Source organism: Tursiops truncatus, chromosome 14, assembly GCF_011762595.2.
Source record: "Tursiops truncatus isolate mTurTru1 chromosome 14, mTurTru1.mat.Y, whole genome shotgun sequence".
NCBI lineage: Eukaryota > Metazoa > Chordata > Mammalia > Artiodactyla > Delphinidae > Tursiops > Tursiops truncatus.
Genome location: NC_047047.1, coordinates 70,966,871 through 70,990,630, shown reverse-complemented (window position 1 = coordinate 70,990,630; position 23,760 = coordinate 70,966,871). Strand labels below are relative to the sequence as shown.

Sequence of the window (23,760 nt, the reverse complement as noted above, 5' to 3'; positions counted from 1 at the left end):
TATTCTAATCTTACCTTCCAGTGTCCTTTAGGTCAGATTTCAGTGGCATGAGTGGTATGACCAAAGGCTGGGGATGCCCAGAGCTTACCAGCGTGAGGCACCTGGTATACGCTTACGTAGTGAAAAGGCACAACACGACATCAGACTTCCATTCTGATTCTGAGACGTGCATCCAGAATGAGCCAGCCACATCCCCCCTCCAGCCAATGGATTGTATCACACTCCCTACTGATGAAAGAACATCTGCTCCTCTCTCTATGTGTCTGCATTAAAATTTTTAGACTCAGGATTCATCAATTCCCACATCCTTTGTTGTAAGGAATATAAGAAAAAAATTTTTAAGAAAATCAAAGGCTTAGAACAGTGTCTGGCACATAGTACTAAACTAATATCAGCTCTTATTGATATTTTCATCATCGGTACATCATTATTTTATATACTGTCACCCCAACTAACATCTCTGTTGCTTTTGAACAATACATACACATCTACTGCCACATGTCAATCTTGACTCCCAGGAAAAACAGTCCTGACTATAATGATGAGTTTATATCTGCAACCCTTTTAAAATCTTAAGTTCATTAATAGGATTTATCTGCAGCTCGGTATATAACCATCTCAGATTCCAAATACTGCTCTGACTCTTTCCAAGCCCTAGGTTTTTCTAAACCTGCTATTCTAATGCTAAGTTCTGGTTATTTCTAATGAAATTTTACATTAGCCAAAACTCTCTGGCTAATTTTGAAACTGACCTGAAGCTACACTGAAATTATCAAGGGTTTAGCATTAAGCTAGAAGATACCTACCTGTTGCTTTCTAGGAAAATTCACAACCACCTAAATGAAATATGTCCAATTTGCAACGCTTCTCCTGAATTGGCAAAAAGTTAAACCTATAAAGAATTGAAATGTTTTTTTTTTTTAATGAAATCATCCGGTAAGTATTTTTCAAAGGTTTAGAAGTAGTAAAAAAAAAAGTTACCACAAAGATCTGTAGTGTTACACTTTTCCACGATTAGCATTTGTCTCCAAAGTCTAAAGGAGAAAACTTTTACCTCAATAATACTACATTCTTCCATTTACAGCAGGTCTCTGATTTTTTAAAACACTTTCTATTCAAGACATCTTTTATGACCTGATACAAATGTGCCTTTCTTTATACAATCAGGTAACCTGGTGCATTTGCCCCTTTTCCCCTTAGAGATCCTAATTGTAGAACCCATTCATCTTGTGTGCCTAATGCCTCTGACCCCACGGTCCTCCCTTTGGGTTCTATCTGTTCTATTTCATTCCCAAATGTCTCCTTTTGCCCCATGTTTTAACCTGTAAATTGCTCAAGACGTCTTGAAAGTAGGTAGGTCACAAGCCTTAAATAAATAAAAATAAATTAATGTGTTTCTGACCAGTTGTATATGAACGGAATGTCTACTAAATCCGCCACACATTAAATATCAAAGGGGAAAGCTTCACTTACGGGCAGCTCATGCATCCTTTTGTAATGTAAACTAGCAAATCCTTCTGTTTTATCATTTTGAATTTTCATATATCATATTTTCTTATATCAAGATGCACCTGGACCAGATGGTGATTTTTATCACAGACTTAGGCTTTTTTTTTTTTTTTGCGATACGCGGGCCTCTCACCGCTGGGGCCCCTCCCGCCATGGAGCACCGGCTCCGGACACACAGGCCCGGCGGCCACGGCCCACGGGCCCAGCCGCTCCGCGGCACGCGGGATCCCTCCGGACCGGGGCACAAACCCGCGTCCCCTGCACCGGCAGGCAGACTCACAACCACTGCGCCACCAGGGAAGCCCTGACTTGGGCTATTTTTACGACGCTTAGTAAATATTCAGAGAGTACCCTGAGTTCAGGCCCTATTGCTTTTCTCTTCCTTGTCACCTCTGATTTCTCAGGGACAGAGCCTCCGGGGCCAATGTGTTGACAATCATGTTTCCATCGGGCATGACCTCACAAATTCCTCCTTCCAGACACACTGCACATAAAATGTACGCAGCTTCACAAATTCGAGTAGGGGTAAACATGAAGATAAAATACGGGGACACGTATTCCAAAAGACCCCAAATTGCTGAAACCATTAGATACTTCACCCTGCAAACCGAGATTTAGCTCACACTCCAAGAGTGCCTGCAGCTTGACTCCCAACACCCCCATCTTTGGGGAGAATAGTGAACTTGTTCCCTGGAGGATGGGCTGCCTTTTGCTTATGAACATGACAGGCAGCCTCTAGCTTTGGGGATACGGAAATAAACAATAACTCCTGAGACAGTGTCCTGGACTTGGCCGTGTTCATGAAACAGCTGATTAAGATGAGATTTGTGGCCAAAGGCTCTGCGTGGTGGTCTCTCTGCCTCCCGCTGTGTTCCCCCCAACAGCCTGTGGGGACTGTGACACTCTCTCGGGCAGCCTGAGTCCAGACAGAGAGCAGAGAGCACAAGGGTCTCTGTCCTAGAGACAGAGCAGAGCACCTGCCCTGGATGGGCATTGTTCTGCTTCTGGCCCAATCCAGGGCTTCAAAATGACCACACTAATGACATGGTCCTGGCCCCAAGTTCTACTGAAATCTCCCGGGGAGATAAAAGACATTGGCACCAGTGGATTCTGGAGTCAAACAGGGAACAAGCAGGCTGGAACCTCTTTACTCTTAAAAACAGCTTAAAAAATATGCATGCAAAGAACTATGAGGATTCAATCTTCTCTCAGAAGTCTCCTGCGTTTTCCCTTTAGTGAAAACCTGTTTCAGTTATCGAAAGACTCCTCTAACACTCAAATAAAATGTTCCTTTCAACTATCCTCCCAATCATTTGGGTCTTCTTTTTACAATCTCTAATAGAGAAATATTAGGCCCTTCTTAAACGTCGAAAAAGTAAAGTGGAATTTTGGTCACTGTGAACAATTCAACACCCAATAAATATGTATTGAGCAACTATGAAACCCATTCCTTTGACCAAAGTGTTTGAAGAATCACTTTATCAATGGGGAGAGTAGAAGCTGCTCTCGTAAATCCCCCGAGCTGGTTTGCTGTCGGTTTGGGAGTCAGAACCATCCAGGAAATTTGCTAGTGGCTCTGTCTAATTAGCACTCCTGCCACCTGCAAACAACTGGTACTAAAAAAAGCTGCTGCATTCCCACCATTGAAAATGCCAAAAAAGACACCACCAGTTTCACTCTGAATCTTAGAATCTAATAGTTCACTGATTTGGGCAAAGAAGGAAAACACATTTTCATTTTCACCCAAAGGAAATGACTATTACCAGCAAGCAGTGTTTCAGAAACTCTCACACTGGGATGGGTCCCCCAGTCCAGGAATCCTACTCCTCTACCCTCCTGGCCCCTGCCTTCCACTCTGGCGGCTCTGGGTTCCCTCTGCCCCCCAGGAAAAACCTCCTCATTCCTCAGGTCCAGTCTGACACCCACCCACCCATCCTGACCAGCCCCACTCTTACAGATCATCCCCTGCATCCCACAACACTTGGAGTCTTTTCCCCACATCTGAGCACTCAGTTATGCTTCTTGATAACAACTGTTGTTACCTTAGCCTCTGTCAAGAACAAGAACCAAGTACAGTAGTCCCACCTTATCTGCAGGGAATCCGTCCCAAGAGCCCCGGTGGATGCATGAAACCGCAGACAGTACCAAACCCTATAAGCACTGACTTTTATCCTATACCAATGGGCAGGTAGCGTACACAGCGTGGATACGCTGGACAAAGGGATGATTCACATCGCGGGCAGCATGGCATGAGATTTCATCACACTACTCAGAATGGCATGCAATTGAAAACCTATGAATTGTTTCTTTCTAGAATTTTCCATTTAATATTTTCAAACCGGGGTTGACCACAAGTAACTGAAACCACAGATAAGGGGGAGGGGGAAAATCCTGTATTGTATTTGGATGCCTCAGCCCCTTCTGGGGCACAGGCAGGGTAAAAATGAGCAGAGTGAGAAGCGCACCTTGTACCTTCCCTATACTCCTGAGAGCACCCAGCACAAGGCTGAGCGTGCGGGAGGTCCTCTGCAAATGGCTGATTGCATGATTAGCATGTGCCTTTTCCACGCATCCACAGAGCAGGGTGGCCACAGTGAAAATACAGCAGCTGTGACTTCTTACTTCCTGCTTTAATCAACACCATGGGGTTGAAATGCAGGACACACAGTAGGTGCTAAATAGATTTTTATGGATTGATTAGCCACTGGAGGGACAGTGACTTATGTAGGGTTTATTCATGCTTTTGATGCCAAATGGGGGTGGTTTTAGTGGAGCAGAATGTTAGAAAAACAAAACAGCAAACACAAAACCAGACCAGCAGAGAGGCTGGCTCCTGCTCTATTTATACCCACTTCGCTCCTGGAAACAGATGTCCTCTCAGACCTGAGGGTTTCTGATGAGGCGTCCACTCTTCCAAGTGACCTGTGCATTCAGTAAACAAAGAGATGCTTTTCCCTCTTCTACATCAGCCCTCTGTGTCCTAAGACTGATCCCAGTCCTGACTCCAGGACTGGCTGCTGATAGAGGCAAAATCAGCATCCACTGTGTCTTCTCCAAGGGAAAAGCACTGGGTTAATGACAAAAGAAACTGCATTTGTGTGTTGAGGATGGTGAAAAGAACAAAGGCTTTGGAACCAGGCGACCAGACTCAAATACCAGCTCTGCCATTTACTGGCTGTGTGATTTCAGGAGGTCACCTACCCTCTCTATGACTCAGCCCTTGGGGCTGCTAACACTAACTCCACAGGTTGCTATGACCATTGACCAGGTATTGTGGGTAGAATACCTGGTACAATGGTTGGCACATTGCAGCCACTGAGTAAATGATCGTTTTGTTGTGATTACTATTTATAAATACAAACAGGGAGGGAAGTCCGTCTCAGCCACAGTGGGCACTCCCAGACAGTAATGCTGGGGCTTCCTCTGGTGCCTCTCCAGGTGACGGCGGTAGCCTTTCCAGAACAAAGTCCTTGTCTGATGGACTGCGCAAATAATGGTCTATGCTCTGAGTGGGGAATGCATGTTCTGCAGCATTCCAGTCTACCTCCCTGGGCCTCACAAGTCCACTCCTTCCCAACCCATCTGCTTGGAGCAGACACATGAGTCCTGATCTCAGAGTCCAGCTTGGGGCATCTTCGTCAGGACAGGGAGGGCTGGGTTTTGAACCTCACTCTACAGAGCTTGATCCCGTGCTTCATGGAGAAATCTTTGACCAGGGCTGAAGCAGCTCTCACGTGTAACACGGAACAAACCACATTTACCACAGAGAGAGATCCATGCTAACCATGGGGCTTATCCCAACTACCACAAAGCAGGGCAGTGAAAAACCCAGGACAGATCCCAGCTACGGGCAAGGTCTACACAGAGAGATCTCTTACACAACACAGAGCAGATCCACTGTATGTCACCAAGAGCCTGGGGGAACAGGGGCAGATGACATGAACAACAGCACTTCAGGTGAAATGGAGCTCATGTCTAGACCAGAGCCGACTCTTCCTAAGTCCAAACCCAACAGTTCCTAGCTAGGCAGAGCCCCACTGCAGAGGAAGATCTCAGCTTCAGACTCTGGAAATCCTTATTTGCATTCAGGCTCTGGGGATGAAAGAAGGGTGGGGTGAGGAGGGGGTAGACTAGCCCACTGTGATTCTACTTCACACAGCTTTTCTCATTCTCCTGACAGGCTGGCACCCCCCCCCCCCCCGCCCCGGTGAGCCGTTATCAAGATCCAACCCTGAAAGCGTTGCAGCACTCTAGAACCAGCACCCCTGGCATCACCCGGCTGGATGCAGATTCAGCACAGTCTCTCTTCTCTGATAATGCCAGCAGGGAAACTGGGAGAATCCTTACACCTTCACCTAGAGATGCAGCTGAGGAAGGATTCCTGGAGTGCGTATTTCCTGCTTTCATTTGAGGATCATTCAAAATCACATCAGACATTATGAGTGCCTCAGATTGCCAGATTTTAACCTATCCCTTAACCCTGCAAACCTTAGCCACATTTCCATAATGTCTACACCTGTCCTACGTGCCACGGCTCCAGGATGTAGCCTGGTGGATCCCACAAGCTCACAGCTGGTGGGTCCATGCAGATCATTTCAGAGGGCAGCTTCCTACAACATTAATGAACATTGACTCACCTGCGCCTTTGTTCTCTTTGCATTCAGTGCTTGAAGTGTTACCTGCGTCCTTTTTTAAAACCCCAAGTAATCCTTCTTTCTCCTTTCTCCCATCTACATTACCCTTCAATCACTTTTCATATACCACGTTCAGACCGTGGCATTCAAACCACATCTCGCGTTCCTCTTCAGGTTGTTGGAGGAGCTTTTGTGCCCCCACTCCCACCTGTTCCCCCTTCAAGGCACCCTCGATCACCCTGGCTTAAAGACACACCACTTCTCCTGGCTGACCCCCCCATCAAGGGGGGATTCCTCGCTGCAGTGCTTTACTCTGTCCTCTCCCCACCGCCAGGCTTCACACACCAAAACTTCATTCGATTTTTTTTCTTTTTTCAGAAAATGCAGTTACTCTAATACCAATGGGTCCTTTCCCTGGTGTTCTCATTCCCTTTCACTGATGGTCCTCCTGCTACTCTCAGTAGATGATTAGTATTTATTATTTATCAGCCACCACACTGTACTCTACTTCCCACAAGATATTAAAGAAGGCACAATCCTTGCACCGAGTTTACAGCCAAGGAGAGAAGAGGCCTGGATTCAGATATCACAGGAATAAGCTGAAAGAGATTTACCAACGAACCCTCCCCATGCCCTGGCAGATGGGGGGCGGGGCCTGGCAGAGCCCGCCCCGGGCTGGCTCCGCCCAGTTCAAGCCAAATAGCAAGCAGCTCCCTACCTTTCCACACCCACCTCCCCAGTTTCTACCCAGGCCTCGGGCCTCAGCGGCTTCGCCGGGGAGGCGGGGGGGGGGGGGGGGGGGCGGGGCGGGCATGGGGGGGAGGGTTGTTGAAGCCCAGAGATGGGGGATGGGGGAAAAAGATATATTTCCTCTGAAATTCAAAACCAAATGAGGAGGAGGTAGGGGAGGAGGGAGAGGGCAGGGAATAAAAGCCAGATCTAGATCTACCAAAGAAGGGAAGACTAGTGCTGAAATGAAATGTTCTGGCACAATGGAAAGCCCGCACTGGGGCTGCCACGGGCTTCCGGCCAAACCTTTCCCATCAAGGTTGAAGTTAGGGTCTGTGTAGACAGCGTGTGGAGACGGGGAAGTGGTGGAACTAAGAAAGTCAGTGTAGACAGGGTGGGAGTCAGTGTAGACATGGAAGGCTGGGGTGGCCTGAGTAGGGGCTGTCTAAACAGAGAGGTCCTGTGGATTCAAGAGGGTCAGTGTAGACAGGAAAGTCCGTGTACACCGAGGAGAGTCGAGGGTCGGTGGCCAGGATTTACAGGGCTAGCCGTGGTTCTTCAGAGATTTGGACAATTCCTGCTCCTTACCGTGGCTGGAGTGTCATAGGGAGGGCGGAAGCTGAAAGACGATTGGACTTTTCGTTCTCAAACTTTTCCGCCAGTTTCCTCAGGTGTTGAGAGAGGACGGCGAGCTCGCCTCGGTCCCGTCAGCCAACCCTGGGCGGGCGGGGCCGGGAGGCTGGGGCCCAGGAGCCGGTGCCACGCGCCGTGCATCTGCCGGGCGCGGCCGCCGAGCGGGCCGAGCCGGGAGCCACCGCAGGGGGGCGGGGGCGGCGGACGGACGGACGGACGGACACACCCGCGAGCACTCCTCCCGGGCCCGGCGCGCGGCTGCTGGGTATCCCTCGGGCCCCGGGAGCAGCACTCGGCGCCCGGCCGGGGGCGCCCCGCCTCCCCCACCCTCCGCCCCCGCCCACTCGGGCGCCCGTGATTGGCTCCGCCCGCCCCTGGCTGCACGCCGCAGCCCGCCTCCCTCGCAGCTAAAGCAGACGGTACCCGGAGCGGAGCGAGCCAGAAGGGAGCATGGTCCCCGTGCCGCGGCCGCGCCAGCCCCCGCGCAGCCGCCGTCCCCGCCGCCGCGGATCTAGCTGCAGCTCCAGCCCCGGCCCCGGCTCCGCAGGGCCCGCCCGCAGTCCCGGCGGCCGCCGCGCCTGAGTGCAGCCCCCGCCCAAAGCCCGAGCCCTGAGCCCGGAGCCCGGAGCCCGGAGCCAACCCTAGCCCCGCGGCCGCCGCGGCTGCGGGGAGAGTGGGGGGGCGATGCTGCCGGAGCCGCCGCCGCCGCCGCCGCCTCGGTGAGAGCCGCGCCGCGCCGCGCGTAGCCGCACAGGCTGACAGGAAGAAGGACTGACTTCCCTCTCTCGGGCATCCTTACTGGGCTGCCGGGAGGCGGCGGCGGAGGAGGAGAAGAAGGAAAAGGGGGAGAAGGCGGAGAGCAGGAACGCGAGGAGGTGGACCTGGATCCGTTTCTCCCGGCCAGGACCCGAGCGGCCCCAGCTACAGCTACCCGCAGGCGCCGTCCCCTATCCATCAGCCCTCCTGCGCCCACTCGCGACCCCAGGCTCTCTGCGCGTCGGACCGGGGCCAGAGCCGCGCGGCTGGAGGTAAGAGCCAGGCTAGGGCAACAAGGATGCGGCGCCGGGGACCCAGGGTCCTGGAGGCTGCGTGGGGCCGGGCCGGGCTTGGGAGCGGGGCCCGAGGACCCGGAACGCTGGGCTCGGCTCCCGCGGCGGCAGCGGCGGCAGGAGCCTCCCGCGTCTGGACTCGCAAGGCTGCAGGAGCCCTTGCGCCTGCGCTGCTCCAGGGGGGAAAAAAGGCGGAGGGGGGGGAAACTTCCTGCCCCCGGGTGTGTATGCACAGGGGCTGGCCGAGGCCAATGTCGCTGTGGTAGGGGGCGCTGGAAGCGAGTGTGACCCCCCCGCCCCCCAGCCGAGGCAGCTCTTCGGCTGGGCCCGACAGCATGCGTCCCTCTCCAAGCCACCTCCCCTGAGCGGCCCAGGGCCCGAGCCGGGCTGGGGGCCAGGAAGAGGCACCGGAGAGCTGGACGCTGGGGGCGGCCACGCGTCTGGCCTTTGGGGAGGTGCGCGCCTCTGTGCAGCGGAAAGCCAGGTTGGGGTTTCTGATCCCTCCCGTCCTCAGACCCGCATTTGGGGACCTGGTCTCTTCACTCAATCCCAAGTAACTTTCGAGGTAGAGGAGCGAGAAAACCACAGGGAGGAAGCCCATACAGACCTTGTTGTGACCCGCCTTCCCTTAACGCCTTGTGGGTGCCAGCGTCTTTGGGGGGGGCGCGGAAAGGAGAGCGTACGGGGCTGGTGAAGCGGCTAGGATGTGTGTTGGGTGGGGAGGGCTTGTTTATGTGCGGGATAGTGTGGACGGGGAGATGTGTAATGTGGGAGTGTGGACGCGCGCCCAGACTGCCGCGGGAGGTGCCAGGTGGCAGAGGGCTCATGTCCGGGTCTCTGTGGCCTGGAGCGAGCCGAGAGCGCGAGGGTTATATGCGGTCGCGGCGCGGTTGCGGACGCTGGACAGTGCGGGCTCTGGGCCCCGAGGGAGGGGAGAGCTCGCCCGGGGTCGGGAGAGCAGAGTCGAGAGCCCGGATAGGTCCGAGGCAGCTCCCGGGCAGGTCGGGTCTGCGTTGGCTGGGGAAGGCGGAGACGCGCTGGCTGCCTGCAGCCAACGGTGATGGGGCCAAAGCGCGAGTCTCGGATGCCTGGGTCCGCTAGCTGAGAAGCCAGTTGTCGTTCCTGAGCTCTGGAACCCAATGGTAGACACGGTCAGTTGGTGGGTCCCCCCGGGGGTCCCTAGGGAGCCGCCGCCTTTGCCATCCCTGCCTCTCTGCAAACGCTCTCCTCTCTCTCTACGGTGCTTGCGCCGCGGCGCGCCCGGGGCGAATCGTGGGCGCAGGTATTTATGCAGCATTAGACGAGACCTCGGCGCTGGAGGGACGGGACCGCTGAGGACGCCGATCTGCTGCTGCCCGCGAAACTTCCACTTCGTCAGCTCAGGGAAAGTCAGGCTCCACTGCTGCAGGCTCCAGCCTCTCACTAGCCGAGCTATGCTGGGATTCGGACTCCTCTTGCAGTGACAGATCTGTCCTGGTTACAGCTGTATTTACCCTAATTTCAGTCGCTTTAAAGTCATCTGTCTACTCACTACAGAGTACCTTTTCTTGCCATGCGGTCTTATCTCCAACTCAGCCCTGGGAGGGCAGATTTAAGGAATTATTTCGGTTTAGGATGAATGACAGCAGATTTAATTAGCCCACCTCATTCGTGATTTTTTTGAAAATTACAATGGAGAGTGCACAGCTACTTTTTCACTTTTGGGGGGGGAGGGCATGATGAACAACTTTACTGATTGTTCATCCCGACTCTTGGCCAAAACGTCGGATAATTCACAGGTGAATACTTTAAAGGCTGGTTGGCATGCATGTATTTGAGTAGTCACATATTCTAGGCATTTATACTAGTATGGAGCTGTGTGCCACTGGTGAATGCAGTCTCCGTCCGGTACATTGTTCTGAGTGCACTTGATTTATCATCCTGCTATAAATCAGGGAATTACTGGCATATGTGCCCTTAAACTCTATATGAATTTAATGGCATTTAAATTGGTTTATGGGCTGATGTATTTAACCAATTTTAATAACTTTTCTGCACAAACATCTTATAAACCGTATTTGTCCGTGATTAAGAAAAAACATTTTCTTCCGTTCAGTCTCTCCATTTCTAGCAGTTAACAGAAATTTATAGGTCTTCAACTTTCATTTGCAAGCAACAATCCAAACGAAATACCTAGAGTTGTACTGAAATAAAATATCCTATGGTAGCCATGGTAACAAATAGATTAAGGGTTACTGGTTTTCATGTGTATGTGAAGGAAGTGAGGAATCTAGGTTGTGTCTTTTTAATTATGCTTCTAATGAGTGGTGGTCATACTTCAAGTACTCAATGCGGGAGATAAACAAGACTGAGAATTCAGTTTTGTGAGAGGTTTAGTGGAACAAAGACTAGTAGAGCCCAAGAGAATGACTTCTGCTAACTGCAGCTCCTCATATCCAAAAAGCAAATGATAAAACCTTTTTTGTTTTTCAAGTAGATGAGAATTGAGTTAGTCCCTTGAAGAATAGAAAATTTATTTTGTAAAAGAAAAGGAACCTTTAGATCCAGCCCGTGTTTTCTAGGAATAAACATGTTCGAAGTGTGGATGTTGGTGTGGATTGTCACAGTTGTTATCAACACCTGTCAATCTCAGTGAGGCATATCATTAGTGTATTCAGATCTTGCCTATTTCAATATTCATGCATTTCCATGGTGATCCATTCCATTTTTGTTTACTTAGTCAACCTTATAAATCTTTGGCATCAATTTCCGTTGTACCATCTTTTTTTCTTTCATTTATCAATTGATTTGACTGCAAATCATTCCCAGTTTAAAGCATTTTCTTTTTTTTTTCTCTCTATCTGCTAGTTCCCAAAAGTTTACACTATTCCTGGTTGCACACAGATATAAAAGGGTTAAATTTTTTTAATCGACTCAAATAACACCACTGATGCTAATGTAGTTTTTTAGCATCTCATTTGATATGTGTGTGTGCATGGGGTTTTTTTGTTTGTTTTTCTTTTTTCTTCCAGCAGGCTTACCCTAAAGCTTTCTCACTTTATGGCCTGGAGATGTCAATCCAACCCAGCAGAATTGACTAAAGGTTTCCCTCTCTCCCTTCTTTCCTTCCCTCCTTCCTTCTTTCCTTCTTTCCTTCCTTCCTTCCTTCCTTCCTTCCTTTTTTCCCCTCCTACCCTGTTATGGTTCAAGGATTCTTTATGTCTTCAGCTGTATCTGGCTTAAACAGACTTCTGGACTTTGTGTGCTGGAACAAGCCTGTCCTCCTAGGATCTTTTCTCATCCAGTAGTAGCCAAAGACAGAAGGTTCTGGAGCATCTGAGGCTTTTTCTGAATACGATATACGTTTAGTCACAGCATATAGTGTCTCTAGGATCATTGTAACATTGTTAAGTTCACTGAACAGGAAGCTTTGCTTAAATGCGAGTGATGATTTTGCTCACCCGCTTTCAACTTTGCTTTCTAATGATGCAGTCCTATGCTAATCACACCCTGTATATTTTAGAAATATCAAGGCAAGCATTAGCACGCTACTGACTTATTAGGATCAGGCAAAATAATTGGAGCACTTAAGTTCAAAGTCAGATGGAGAAACGGAATTATAACCAATCTTGTGATTCTGTAATCGGTCAGCTAAGTGCTTACTTGGGGATAGGGGGAGGAATAAACACCATGAATAAGAAGTCCAGCCTTTGGTTGTGGTGGGTGAGGCTAAACCAAAGCAGAAACCATGTAGGATGACTGGAGAATAAGAGATCTCTTTGCAGGGAATTCCCTGGTGGGCCAGTGGTTAGGACTCAGTGTTCTCACTGCCAGGGCCCGGGGTTCAATCCCTGGTGGGGGAATTAAGGTCCCACAAGCAGCGTGGCAAAAAAATGAAAGAAAGAAAAGAAATCTCTTTGCAGACAGATAAATCACATGTAAACCCAAATGTTTAGAAACTGGAAGAATGTAGTTTATGCAGAAGATGGTCGTTTGTTATTACTCAGGAAATCGGGATTCATCTCCTAACATGCTAAAAAAAAATAGTCTGAATAATTTTGGTTAAGAAGGAAAAGTGTGTCAGAATTTTTTACCTGCCTGCTGAGATCAAGATCACTCTGAAAGCAAACTCTGGTTCTTCCTACAACAGCTACCCGCTTACCTTCCTGAAGTCCTAGGTCAGAAAGGTAGTCTCTGCTTTCTTTAATGAAATCACTTGAAAACAGGGAAATTGAAGCTGCAAAAAAAAAAGATGAGGTAGGTTGATCATTGAAAATAGCAACACAATTATTTGTGAAATAAACTTTATTGTCTTGGGGGATCTCCACCTTTAGGGAGGGAAAGGGAAGATTTCTCATTTCTCATGAGAGAGGATAGCTGCATGAAATTCACATGATTCGGACTCTTGACTCTGCAGCAGGTGGTGATGATTCAGAAACTAGAACAGGGATGGTTGAGCATTGTGAAAGTGATCTGGTTTGGGCCAAGAGATCAGCTCCCGAAACATTTGATGGCTGTCATTGGCCCCACAGGTGTCAATTTTTTGTAATTATTTTCTAGAGTTTTGAAATTTTTAAATCATTGACTCTTTTAAGGATATATGCGTGTGTTATGTATATACATACACATACATATATACAAATACATTATACATAAACTATGTCTATATACACACATATATACAGATATGTATTCTGCCACTTTATTTTTTTTAATTGTGGTAAAAAGAAACACGTAACATAAAATGTATCATCTTTACCATTTTTAAGTGTACAGTTCAGGAGTGCTGATATTTATATTGATGTGCAGTGGATGTCCAGAACTTTCTCATCATGCAAAACTGAAACTCTATGCCGATTAAGCAGCAGCTGCCCATTTCCCCCTTCCCCATTCCCTGGCAACCACCATTCTACTTTCTGTTTCTATACATTTGACTACTTTAGATATCTCATGTAAGGGGAAATCTTACAGTACATGTCTATGAACATGGGTGTGCAGATATCTCTTCAAGATCCAGCTTCCCATTCTTTTCCATATATACCCAGAAGAGGGATTGCTGGATTCTCCCATTTTTTACATGGATATGTTACACTGATCCTCTGTTTAAGAGACATGGTGAAAATGTAGTCAACAGAATACAGTCAGGGAAAGAATGCAGTAGATGTGACTGACATTTGTTCTTCCTTTTCTGTGGGTACATTTCCTCACAAGTCTCTCCAATCACTTATGTTTTGCGTTTAGGGCTTGCCTGAGTTGCAGCGATATGGCACAGTGGGTAAAGTCATGGGTTTAGTGTCATAGTCCAGTGCCTGGTGCCTACTAGCTGTGTGACCTTGGAAAGATCCTTAATCTCAGTATGCCTCCATTTTCTTTTATGAAAATGGAAGGAATAATCGTGGTCAAGATAACTCCGGTAAAACCTGCATCACAGTGTCTGTCTGGCCTAGAGAAGTGCTCTAGAAAGGAGAACTTCGGTCAAGTCGTTGTGATAGAAAAGGCAGCAGCAACCCCTGGAGATCTCAGAAACCATAGACACCTATCCTGTTAAATTTGATCATACAGGTTTTCGTAATATGCCAGGGTGTATATAAATACATTGTATTCTGTGAGTCTCATTAGCAGGACTTATTCTGAAACGAGATTTGCATCACAATTACAAAAGTTAAAAATATCCTTGAGTGATTTGGTATATGAACTTTTAATTCCATTGTTAGTATCATAATTTTAGAGTTGATGTGGATTTTAGAGGTCCGCTGATCTATTATTCAATCACCAAACCTGTATCAAGCCCCAATAATATAATAATAATAGCTTCCAGTTATGGCTGACCACTATATTTTAGTGCTTTACATACATTACCTCTAATCCTCATATCAACGCTGAGAGGTAGGGATTATCCACATTTTGCAAATGAAGATGAGGCTCAGAAACATAATCAACTGGCCCAAGGCCATGAATTGTACCTCTGGGTTTGAACCCACATCCGTCAACTACCAGTCTGTCTTGTCTTTCCGGTGTGTGTATGGTGGGGCGGGTGTGAGACTCCAGACTGGGTCTCGATGCATTTGCACCACTACACGCTGTCCGCTATGCACCAGGTACCGTGCTGTCTGTGCTAATTAACATTTTAAGTAAAATAATTCTACTAGAGGGAACGTGAACTTTAATAAGAATATTGACCAGGTCCAACATTCACAGTACTTTGGGATTTGCTTACCTGCTTCCATTTCCTCTGTCTCCTGGAACGCTAAGGAGAAAAACTTTCAGATGTTTGAATGGCAGCTGTTTCCACGTTGAGCCAGTGTAATAACTAAATATCGAAGTAAGGAGTAGAAACAATGTAGAGAGGATTAAGGATACATCCAGGACCGCTGAAGACTGATCTGGGTGTGTTCACTTTTCAATCCCCGTGCCTAACACAGTGCCTGGCACAAAACTTGATAGTAAAACTATTTGCCTGGATAAATTTATGCCCAGAGAAGGTGTCAGGTAATAGACATCAAAGGCTACTTTTTGGAGTTCCTTTTCACTCAGTTAGCTGTGTAGCTGTATCTTCGTGGTTTTTCATTGTGTGGAATTTTAGATGCTATATTTGGGCATACATCTATTAAATATGCTTGTTGATGAATTCTAACTAATCTAAATGGAATCTTTTAGGATTTATGACTTGAGACTTGAAGACTAATTTTCTTGGAGCTTCTTCATTCCAGTGATAACTCGAATCTATTTGGCACTTGTGAGAGTCGACGCAAAGTCCGTCCTAGTCCGTCCTTCATATTACACTTACTCGTGAGGTGTTGTCCCCACTTAGATTTTTTAATTTGTGGCATTTCATAAAAGCATTGTTTTAATGGAAAATAACACACCTTGCAATCATAGAGACCACTATGAAAGGGCAATAACACTGTATTTTCCAAGTTCTGTCCTATTTGAATTCTTTGGTGCAGGCGTGGGGGCGAATTGGTTGGTTGCTTCTGGAGATGGATGAGAGGATGCGAACAGAACCTGGGGCAGACACACAAAGATGTGTTTGCTCCCTGTTTTAACTCTTCTAGCCCTCACTCAGGCAAGGAATGACTTCTCCAGTTTGAGATTCACTGGGAGAAAGGCATGGCTACAGTGCCTTTGATTGAACTTGTAACTGAGTGATCCCACAGGAAATGATGCTGGGTGAGGGTGAGGTTCCGCCCCACCACCTCCCGCTTCCTTACTCCTGGGCTTGTCTCTCCCCTCAAGGTAAAATCAGGCAGGAGGAGGCTTTCTGTTCCTTCAGGCCTCCCTGCAAAGCTCTTAGAAGCAGGGTCAGTGGTGGGGACGATGAAGCACGAACAGACAAGAGGACTCTCTGTCTTGTGAAAAGCAAAAGCTTAGGCCAAATTAGAGACCTAACAGCTGCCAGATCGTCCCTGTTTTCCTTTTGGATATTTAGCGACACTGAGAAGTAGTGGGGAAAGGTGAAACGTGCATTTAAAAAAACAAACCAAAAACTTACCTTTCTCTTTTATCTTCTTGTTTCAAATTTCCAGCTTTAAGCATTTGCTTTCGGATCAAAACTGCAGCTGAGCTTAGCCTCCTAAGGAACTTTAATGATATATTCGTCTCCTGGAGCTTCTGAACGAGTATAGACTCAGTAACTGTTTACTGAGCAGGTACAGTGGAGAGAACGGTTCCTTTCATGCAGCATCTCTTTTGTTGCTCACCTTGTGACGTGGGTGGCATTATTCCCGTTTTGCAGATGAGTTCTAGAGAGACAGAGCATTTGCCTGAGGTCAGATCAACAAACACAGGTGGCTGGATGGGTTAAAGGAATGCACAGGCCTGGCCTCCAGACGACTGCCCACCTCTAAAGAAGGGAGAGAGCCAGTATTCTCTTTCATACAGAATATAAACTGCTTATTTAAATAACAATATATACACACTTAGCCACATTGCTCACTGATTACCACAGTTGACATAATAAGTTGAGGTCCAGCTAATTTTATTTTAAGGCTTGAAATAAACCTGAAAGTGAGACCCGTCAACATGATTTCAAATTCCTTCACACTTAAACTCACTGCCATCGTCGTTTATAAACTGAACAAAAGTTCGATTCTGAGTTTAGCTTGAAGGCTTAGGTCTAACTGACTATCCTTGTGGTCAGAAGGCTTCTTAGGGTGCCCTGACTTACATGGATGAGAATCAAATATTCGAGGATTAAATGGCTTCCTGTTTACAGCGCTTAGAACAACACCAGGCATATCATAACTGCTGTCTATGTGTATGGGTGGGTTGGTTTCTGCTCCAAATCATGTGAACAAGTGGTTATTTCTGGATTCATTTTGGGAATCATGACCTCCTTGAAGGCAGGCACCAGCTTTGTCTTTTGGCCTTGGACTTTACACATGTTGGGTACTCACTGTTCAGATGCCCTGAGATGTGGCCCCGACCATGAGCTCCCAGCCAACTCAGAAGCCCATGGCATGTGGAGAGCAGGCAGAAGAAGATCAATGAGGATCTAGTCCAGCAGTTTCCTGTGAAGTTCTGAAAGACAGACCACAGGGGAAGAACCTGATCCTGAATGCTACCATGGGCATCCACGCAGTTCCACCCGGGCACCTAGGTTGGGCACTGCTGCTGCTGGCCAGGCTGTCCAGGCCAGTAGAAAATGATGCCACTCTAGCCCTGGTCCTCATGCTGCCAGACCTCAAATCAGTTACCAGTCTGAGACAAGGTAAAATGGGAGTAAGCATCTAGAAACTTCTGTTGCATTTGCCACTGCCTTGACAGCCAAGAGCGTGATCCTTGGGCTTCTCTCATTGAAGGTGTGGACCAGTCTGGGGCCACGTCACACTCCCGTGTGCGTTGCCGAGAGAGCAGTATGTGGTGTGAGCTGTGGTCTAGTCGTGCATGCTAAGACCACATTTTGGTTCTTAACAGATTGGAGGTACAAATAAAACCCCCAAACCTGGTCTTTCACCACAGACAGGGGTAGAGGGCAGCGTGGGAGCCTAGATGCAGTTGTCTTGCCAAAGCACGTGCAGTGATTTTCTAAAGCTCTGATCTAGAATCCCGCATCAGTGAGGCCAACCTTGCCACCTTTGGGACAGCAAGCAGACTGAATTTTGGCCAGTTCGTCAGTGCTCACTGTAGCGGGGGGAGCTGCCTGATCTGTTCTGTCCAGAAAATGATGGCCATGTTTGGTGGGCTGTGAAGAGGGGTGTCTGCTCTGTGTTCATGTGCATCCCCAGTCGTTTCCCTGATGCTGAGTGAGAGCTTCAGGGTCTTAGCTCAGGAACCTCATACCCACATTCGTATGAGGCCATTTTGTTGCAATTCTGCACTGTTTTGACTTCTTGAGCCATGCATAGGTTATTTCTGCCGTTGAATCAGCTTATTTGTTCGGGGTAGGCTATTTTGCCATTGAACTAGCCTGTTTGCTTGATCTGAAGAACTATAAGATGACCATACTCTGATTCTGGCTTTCCAAACCAAAAGCCAGGGCCACCGAATTTGGGAAGTGTCAGTGCCGCATTCGGAAGCCGGATTAGTGAGACCCGGAGGCCGCGTGCAGCAAGTGGGGCTGATCTTGCTAGCGAAGAGCCTGCTGTAAGTGGAGTGCTGTAATCTATTCGTTTCATGCTGTTCCAACCAGCTTTAATCATCGAAACTTGAATAATATTCAAACTGTGAAAGGAACCTTTTTCTTGCTGAAACCTAGGTGTGCCAAGTAGAAGCTCAGAAGCTTCTCAATCTACTGATCTATGGCAACACATTGCAGGGGAAAAAAAAAAAAAGAGGAGTACCTGGGTTGCTTCACGCCCTGTGGGAAAACTGCCTTTTTCCACAATTAAATGGCACTAAGATCTAAAATTTCCTCTTTTGCCCCCAAGGAGAAGAATGATTTTCATGGAAACCATGCTTCATGGAAGTCACTTTTTTTCCTCTCCATGAACTCACCACCTCTCTTGTAAACTGAAGGGACATTTTTTTTCACTGGCCCCAGGTCTCCAACAGGGTCTGCCCTGGCACCCCTGGGGGAGAGGTCTGACAGTGTAGAAGCCCACAGGGCTTTCTGGAGGGAGGGGATGTGTGTTGTGTGACCTGGAAGACACCAGCGACTGGGGAACTGGGATGTGAGGGGAAGGTCACAGGCAGCAGTGGGGAGACTAATAAGAAAGCGGGCTAAGGTAAAGCCACACAAACCATTATCCTGTGGCAAGGGCTCCAGCCCTGCATTTCCAGATGGGCTGTGGGGACAGCCCCTGCCTCTCCCATGCTCTCTCCCTCACATCCCCCAGTGAAAAGGGCATTCCAGAGCCACCACCCTGCTCAGGTTCCCACCTAGGAATTTAAAATTTCTCTCCCAGATTCTGCAGAAAGCACAAAAAGCCCTCTTTGTTGGTGAGGACTCCTGGGGAGGTCACAGAGGTGGGGTGGGTACTCACTGAACTGTGAAGTCACAACTCAAGAGCTGTAACTGTCAGCTGTTTTTATTCCAGGTATGCCTCCCAGAACGTCTGGTCTTCAGAAACATTTTTTTGATATCTGGACTAGACACCAAGGCCAGGTATAATCTCCTTGGTCCTAGGGAAAGGGTCAGGCAGTTGCCTGTCTGACTCTTGGCTCCTGTGCTCTGTGTGACCAAGGGACCATTGGGGGTAGGGACGGGGACATGAGATTGACATCTAGGGACTGAGCATGTGACGGTGGGAAGGGCGAGACTGGGCTCTCAGTCCTGCACAAAGTTACAGATAAAACTTACTTACTTTCAACTCAACAACAAACAAACAGCGCGATGTGAAAAATGGGCAAAGGACTTGAACGGACATTTCTCCAAAGAAGATATACCAATCACCGAGAAGCACGTGAAAAGATGCTCAACACCACTAATCATTAGGAAAATGCAAATCAAAACCATGATGAGATATCATTTCACACCCATTAGGATGACTATTATTTTTTAAAAATAGAAAATAAAAAGTGTTGGTGAGGATGTGGATAAAGTGGAACCCTTATGTGCTGCTCATAGCAATATAAAATGGTGTGATCACTAAGGAAAACAGTATAGAGATTCCTCAAAAAATAAAATATACAATGATCATACAATCCTGTAATTCTGCTTCTGGGTATATACCCAAAAGAAGTGAAAGCAAGGACTCAGATAGATGTTTACACACCCATGTTCATAGCAGTATTCTTCACAATAGCCAAAAGGTGGAAGCAACCCAAGTGTTCATCAGTGGGTGAATGGGTGTGTAAAATGTGATATAGTCACACACTGGAATATTACTCAGCCTCACAAAGGGGAAGGGAATTCTGACACATGCTGCAACGTGGATGAACCTTGAAGGCGTTATGCCAAATGAAATAAACCAGCCATAAAAAGACAAATATTGTATGATTCCACATCTGTGAGGCACCTAGAGTTGTCAGATTCTTAGAGACAGAACATAGAATGGTGGTTGCCAAGGGCTGGGGGAGAGGGGAATTAAAACTGTACCCACTAAACAACCCACTGTTGTTTAGTGGGTACAGTTTTGATTTGGGAAGATGAAAAAGTTCTGGAAAGGGATGGTGGTCATGTTTGCACAACAGTGTGACTATATCGAATGCTGCTGAACTGTACACTTAACTGGTTAAAATGGTAAAATTTATGTTATATATTTTTACCACAATTAAAAAAAAAGACTTCTAAACATATTCCAAATTGGCTCTCCTAATAAATTCTTTAAACAATTTGCTTAGGGGGAAAAAAGGCATTTACTTCAACAGTTCATCAGTTTGAGCACCTGCTGTGTACCTTGCCCTTCGCTGGGCATTGTATGTATGTATGTGTTTTATTTGAGGTGTAATAGTCGAAGCAATACAATAAAATCCACAGATCTAAAGTGTTCAGTTCAGTGAGTTTCGATAACTGTATGTACCTGTGTAGCCACCATCCAAAACAAGATGTAAAACGTTTTCGTCACCCCAGAAAGTTCCCACATGCCGCCTCCAAGCAATCCCCCTTCTTCTGACCATTTTCTGATGTCTGTCATCAGAGATGAGCTTTGCCTGCTGTGTGACTTTGTATGAACCGAAGCATGTGGTGTGTACTCTGGTGCCCTCTGGCTTCACTCAGCCTACCCCGGGCGCCACTTATCCATCTTGACACTTACCCCAGTAGTTCGTTCCTTATTGCTAAGTAGCGTTCCGTGGTGTGTACCAGAGTTGGTGTGTCCACTCTCCTGTGGATGGACATTGAGTGTTGCAGTGTTTGGGGAGAGTTGCCAGCGAGTGAGGATGTTAGCTGGCCATCTGGGAGTGTCCCCACAGATTGGCGTTGTAATATAAGCTCTCCGTGCAGGGGGGTTTCCTACGAGACTGGCAGCTTACCCGGAGTTGAACAGTCTCCAGGTCCTGGCATTTGGGTGATTCACGCTAAAAGTATGGCACCCGCTAGACCAGATGCTCATGTTGCTACTGGACAGATTTCTCCCTTGAAGGTGCATCACACAGGAACCTGAGTCTCTTATTGGGAGGCTGCTTGGTGACACTGCCCTGGGGACAGGAAGTTGGTGGATGGTCTTAAAGGTTAGTGTCCTTGAGCAGTGACTGCACCTCCCCAGCTCAGGCGGCCACCTGCAGAACTGACTGGATCCCATGGGGTAGGGACTAGGGTGACCGCTCCCCAGCTCGGCCCCTTCCTCTCTGGTTTGCAGCCTCAGAGCTGGTTGACACGTTCTTTCTGCAGCCGCGTGAATGCCTTTAGTCTGAGACTGTAGCGCAAGAGCTATTCTTGCAAGAGCTGTCCTTCCAGTGACCTTGCCCTCTCTGTTGTGACCCATTCTCCAGTGAGTCTGCTGTCTGACTCTGAGGTCAGCGTCCCCCACTTCCACATTTCTGGGCAGCATCTCAGCTCCTGAAGTAGCAGTGAGGCCTTGTGCCCACGAGCCATGGCCTTTGCTGCCAGGGAGGTCAGGCCTCAGCATCCTAGCAGGGCCGCCTAGAAATGGCGAAATCCTAGGCAGTTTACCTCATCTCTTGGAACATAGCCACCTCATATAATGACACTAATAATAGCTTTGCTGCCCTATGTACTGCCCGTAACAGGACTGTAAGGTGGGGGGCGAGGTAATTCTCGCCTTCCAGGAATGCACACAAGGTACATCTGCGTGAAAGCTGAGTTCACTTGTCTCCCCTGGGTCCACATTCCTGGGCCATGCATCATCGCATGACTTGGAGAGTGCGGGGTGCTAACTGGAACTGTTGCCTCCAGTGGAGAGCTGTGGGAACACGGGCCGATGAGGGTGTGGTGGTCGCTGGGAAGCCCCCTGGAGCAGGGCAGTGGGAGGACCTCCCAGGGCAGGTGTGCTGGTGGTGGTCGCCCTCCCTCCATTCGGGTGCCTTCCTTTGCACGCCCCGGACCCCCGTCCCCAGTCCACCAGCTCACAAGCTCAATACAGCTAACAAATCTACTCTCCCCTGTGAGAGGTAAGCTGGGAAGGCCAGCTTGGGTTTGCACTGTGATTTCTAAAGGATGCATTGGTCTGAATTCACCTCTGAGAAGTGTTGGTGGCACAGCTGGGAGTTGTGTGAGCCCCACGACTGTGTGGTTGGCTCCCTGGCCAGAGCCCGTGGTGCTGATGCTCCTGGGACAGGGGAATGGGGCATGGAGCCCATCTCAGCAAGCCAGGGCCTGATGAGTCGTGCCCGCCCACCCGTGGGCACAGGGAACTGAGCCCCTGATGTGGCTGGAGAGGAGGAAGATGCACTGGGGACAGAGGGACTGTCAGCTGGCCGAGGAGCCGCTCTGGCCAGGCTGAGGCCACCCTTGACTCCCCCCTCCCCTCTTCCATCTCTAGAAGGCTTGTCCATCTCTCTGCCCATCCTTCATGGCTTCCTCTAGGATGAGCCCGTGACCCAGGTTCTCCAGGTAAACGCTTCTTAGGGGTCCCCAGCTGACCGTGTGCTCCTGGAGGATTGATCGCCTCACCTTGCGTTTATATTCCTTTGTTGATTTTCCTCTAAGAGCCTAGGCCAGTGCTGGGCACATGTCACAGTTTGATCGAGTGAGCCGCAGAGCAGGGGAATGCCATCTAAGACGTGCCAGTGAGAGGCAGAGCTGGGACCAGAACCCCAAATACTAGAACATGGAAACAGCATCCCGAGTGTGCAAGGAGGGGTGGGAGCGGCAGGTCTGGGTGAGGGATCCTCTCCTGTGAATCCTGTGCTGTTTCAAGCTGTTCTGGGTGAAAGAGTGCAAACGCCGGGGAATTTTCTCTCTCTGCCTTGGTTATTGTCACATGCAAGCAGGGATGATTTCCTAAAATGTGTGACTAGATAAGGGATCCCTTCACCAGGATGTGAAATGACTGTGCATTCAAATCTGAGCCATGAAAGATGATCTTTGCTCCATTTTTCCTGTGCACCACACACGAATCTTCCCAGGACACTAACCGTGTGCTCGTCTGGAGGCCTCGGGGCTTGGGGTCACTGGTGAAAGTGCAGCCTGGAATGGCTCCCGGGTGTTGCCCGTGCGCACCCCCCACTCTACTGTCTTCTCCCCCGACCCAGTCTGCCCAGTGATGCACTGACACAGCCTGGTTTGTCTCAGGGGAAAATCTGTCCTCAGAGTACGTGTTTGGGTACTGGGGTGGAGTTGGCAAAGAGGTGGCGTGAAGAGAGCATTCCTTGCCTTTCTTCTGATCAGGAGACTACAAGGAAAAATACAAAACACTTCTTTGAGCATTGAGAGCAAAATTTTTAGAGTGACTTTATCATGAGTTTGTTTATCATGAGAATCGTTTTTTAAAAGGAAACTTGGTTAATGAAAAGAAATCAGGGACATATTATATATATATACAATGACGTCAAGTATGTAAAAAAAAAAAGAGCATAGAACGAAAGACTGAAAATGTGCCGTAATGTTAACAGTAGTCATTATTCTCCTTTTAAAATTCTACTTAAAATTTGTCTATTTAAAAAATAGGTTTTTTAAAAAACAATCAGCATATTTTTCATAATGGAAAGGAATAAAAACATTTAACAGGGGAAAGAAATTTAACTATACTAATAAGGTGAATTTTCGCCACCTGCCACCTTCATAGTGAGCACTGTGTTTGTGTACACGCCCACACAAATACTGATGAAAACATGAAAAGGACAGGCCACAATGTGGAAGAGATTTTTAAACAACCAGTTTTTTAAAGGGAGGAAGGAACAAAATAATTTCATAGAATCCCATATATAATATTCTTCACAGTGAA

General features: G+C 48.1%; 1 protein-coding gene and 1 long non-coding RNA gene across 2 annotated transcripts in view; one reads left to right on the top strand and one right to left on the bottom strand.

Annotated features, from left to right (window-relative positions):
- Nucleotides 1-7,738, bottom strand: part of LOC109551210 (uncharacterized) — a 277,287-nt gene extending 269,549 nt beyond the window's left edge. The window contains exon 1 of the long non-coding RNA XR_012325791.1: nucleotides 7,461-7,738. This is a non-coding gene — a long non-coding RNA (uncharacterized lncRNA). The remainder of the gene's footprint in view (nucleotides 1-7,460) is intronic.
- A 209-nt stretch (nucleotides 7,739-7,947) lies between these two features.
- Nucleotides 7,948-23,760, top strand: part of KLHL29 (kelch like family member 29) — a 311,704-nt gene continuing 295,891 nt past the window's right edge. The window contains exon 1 of the mRNA XM_033838957.2: nucleotides 7,948-8,533. The gene's annotated coding sequence lies outside the window, so the exon portion shown is untranslated. The remainder of the gene's footprint in view (nucleotides 8,534-23,760) is intronic.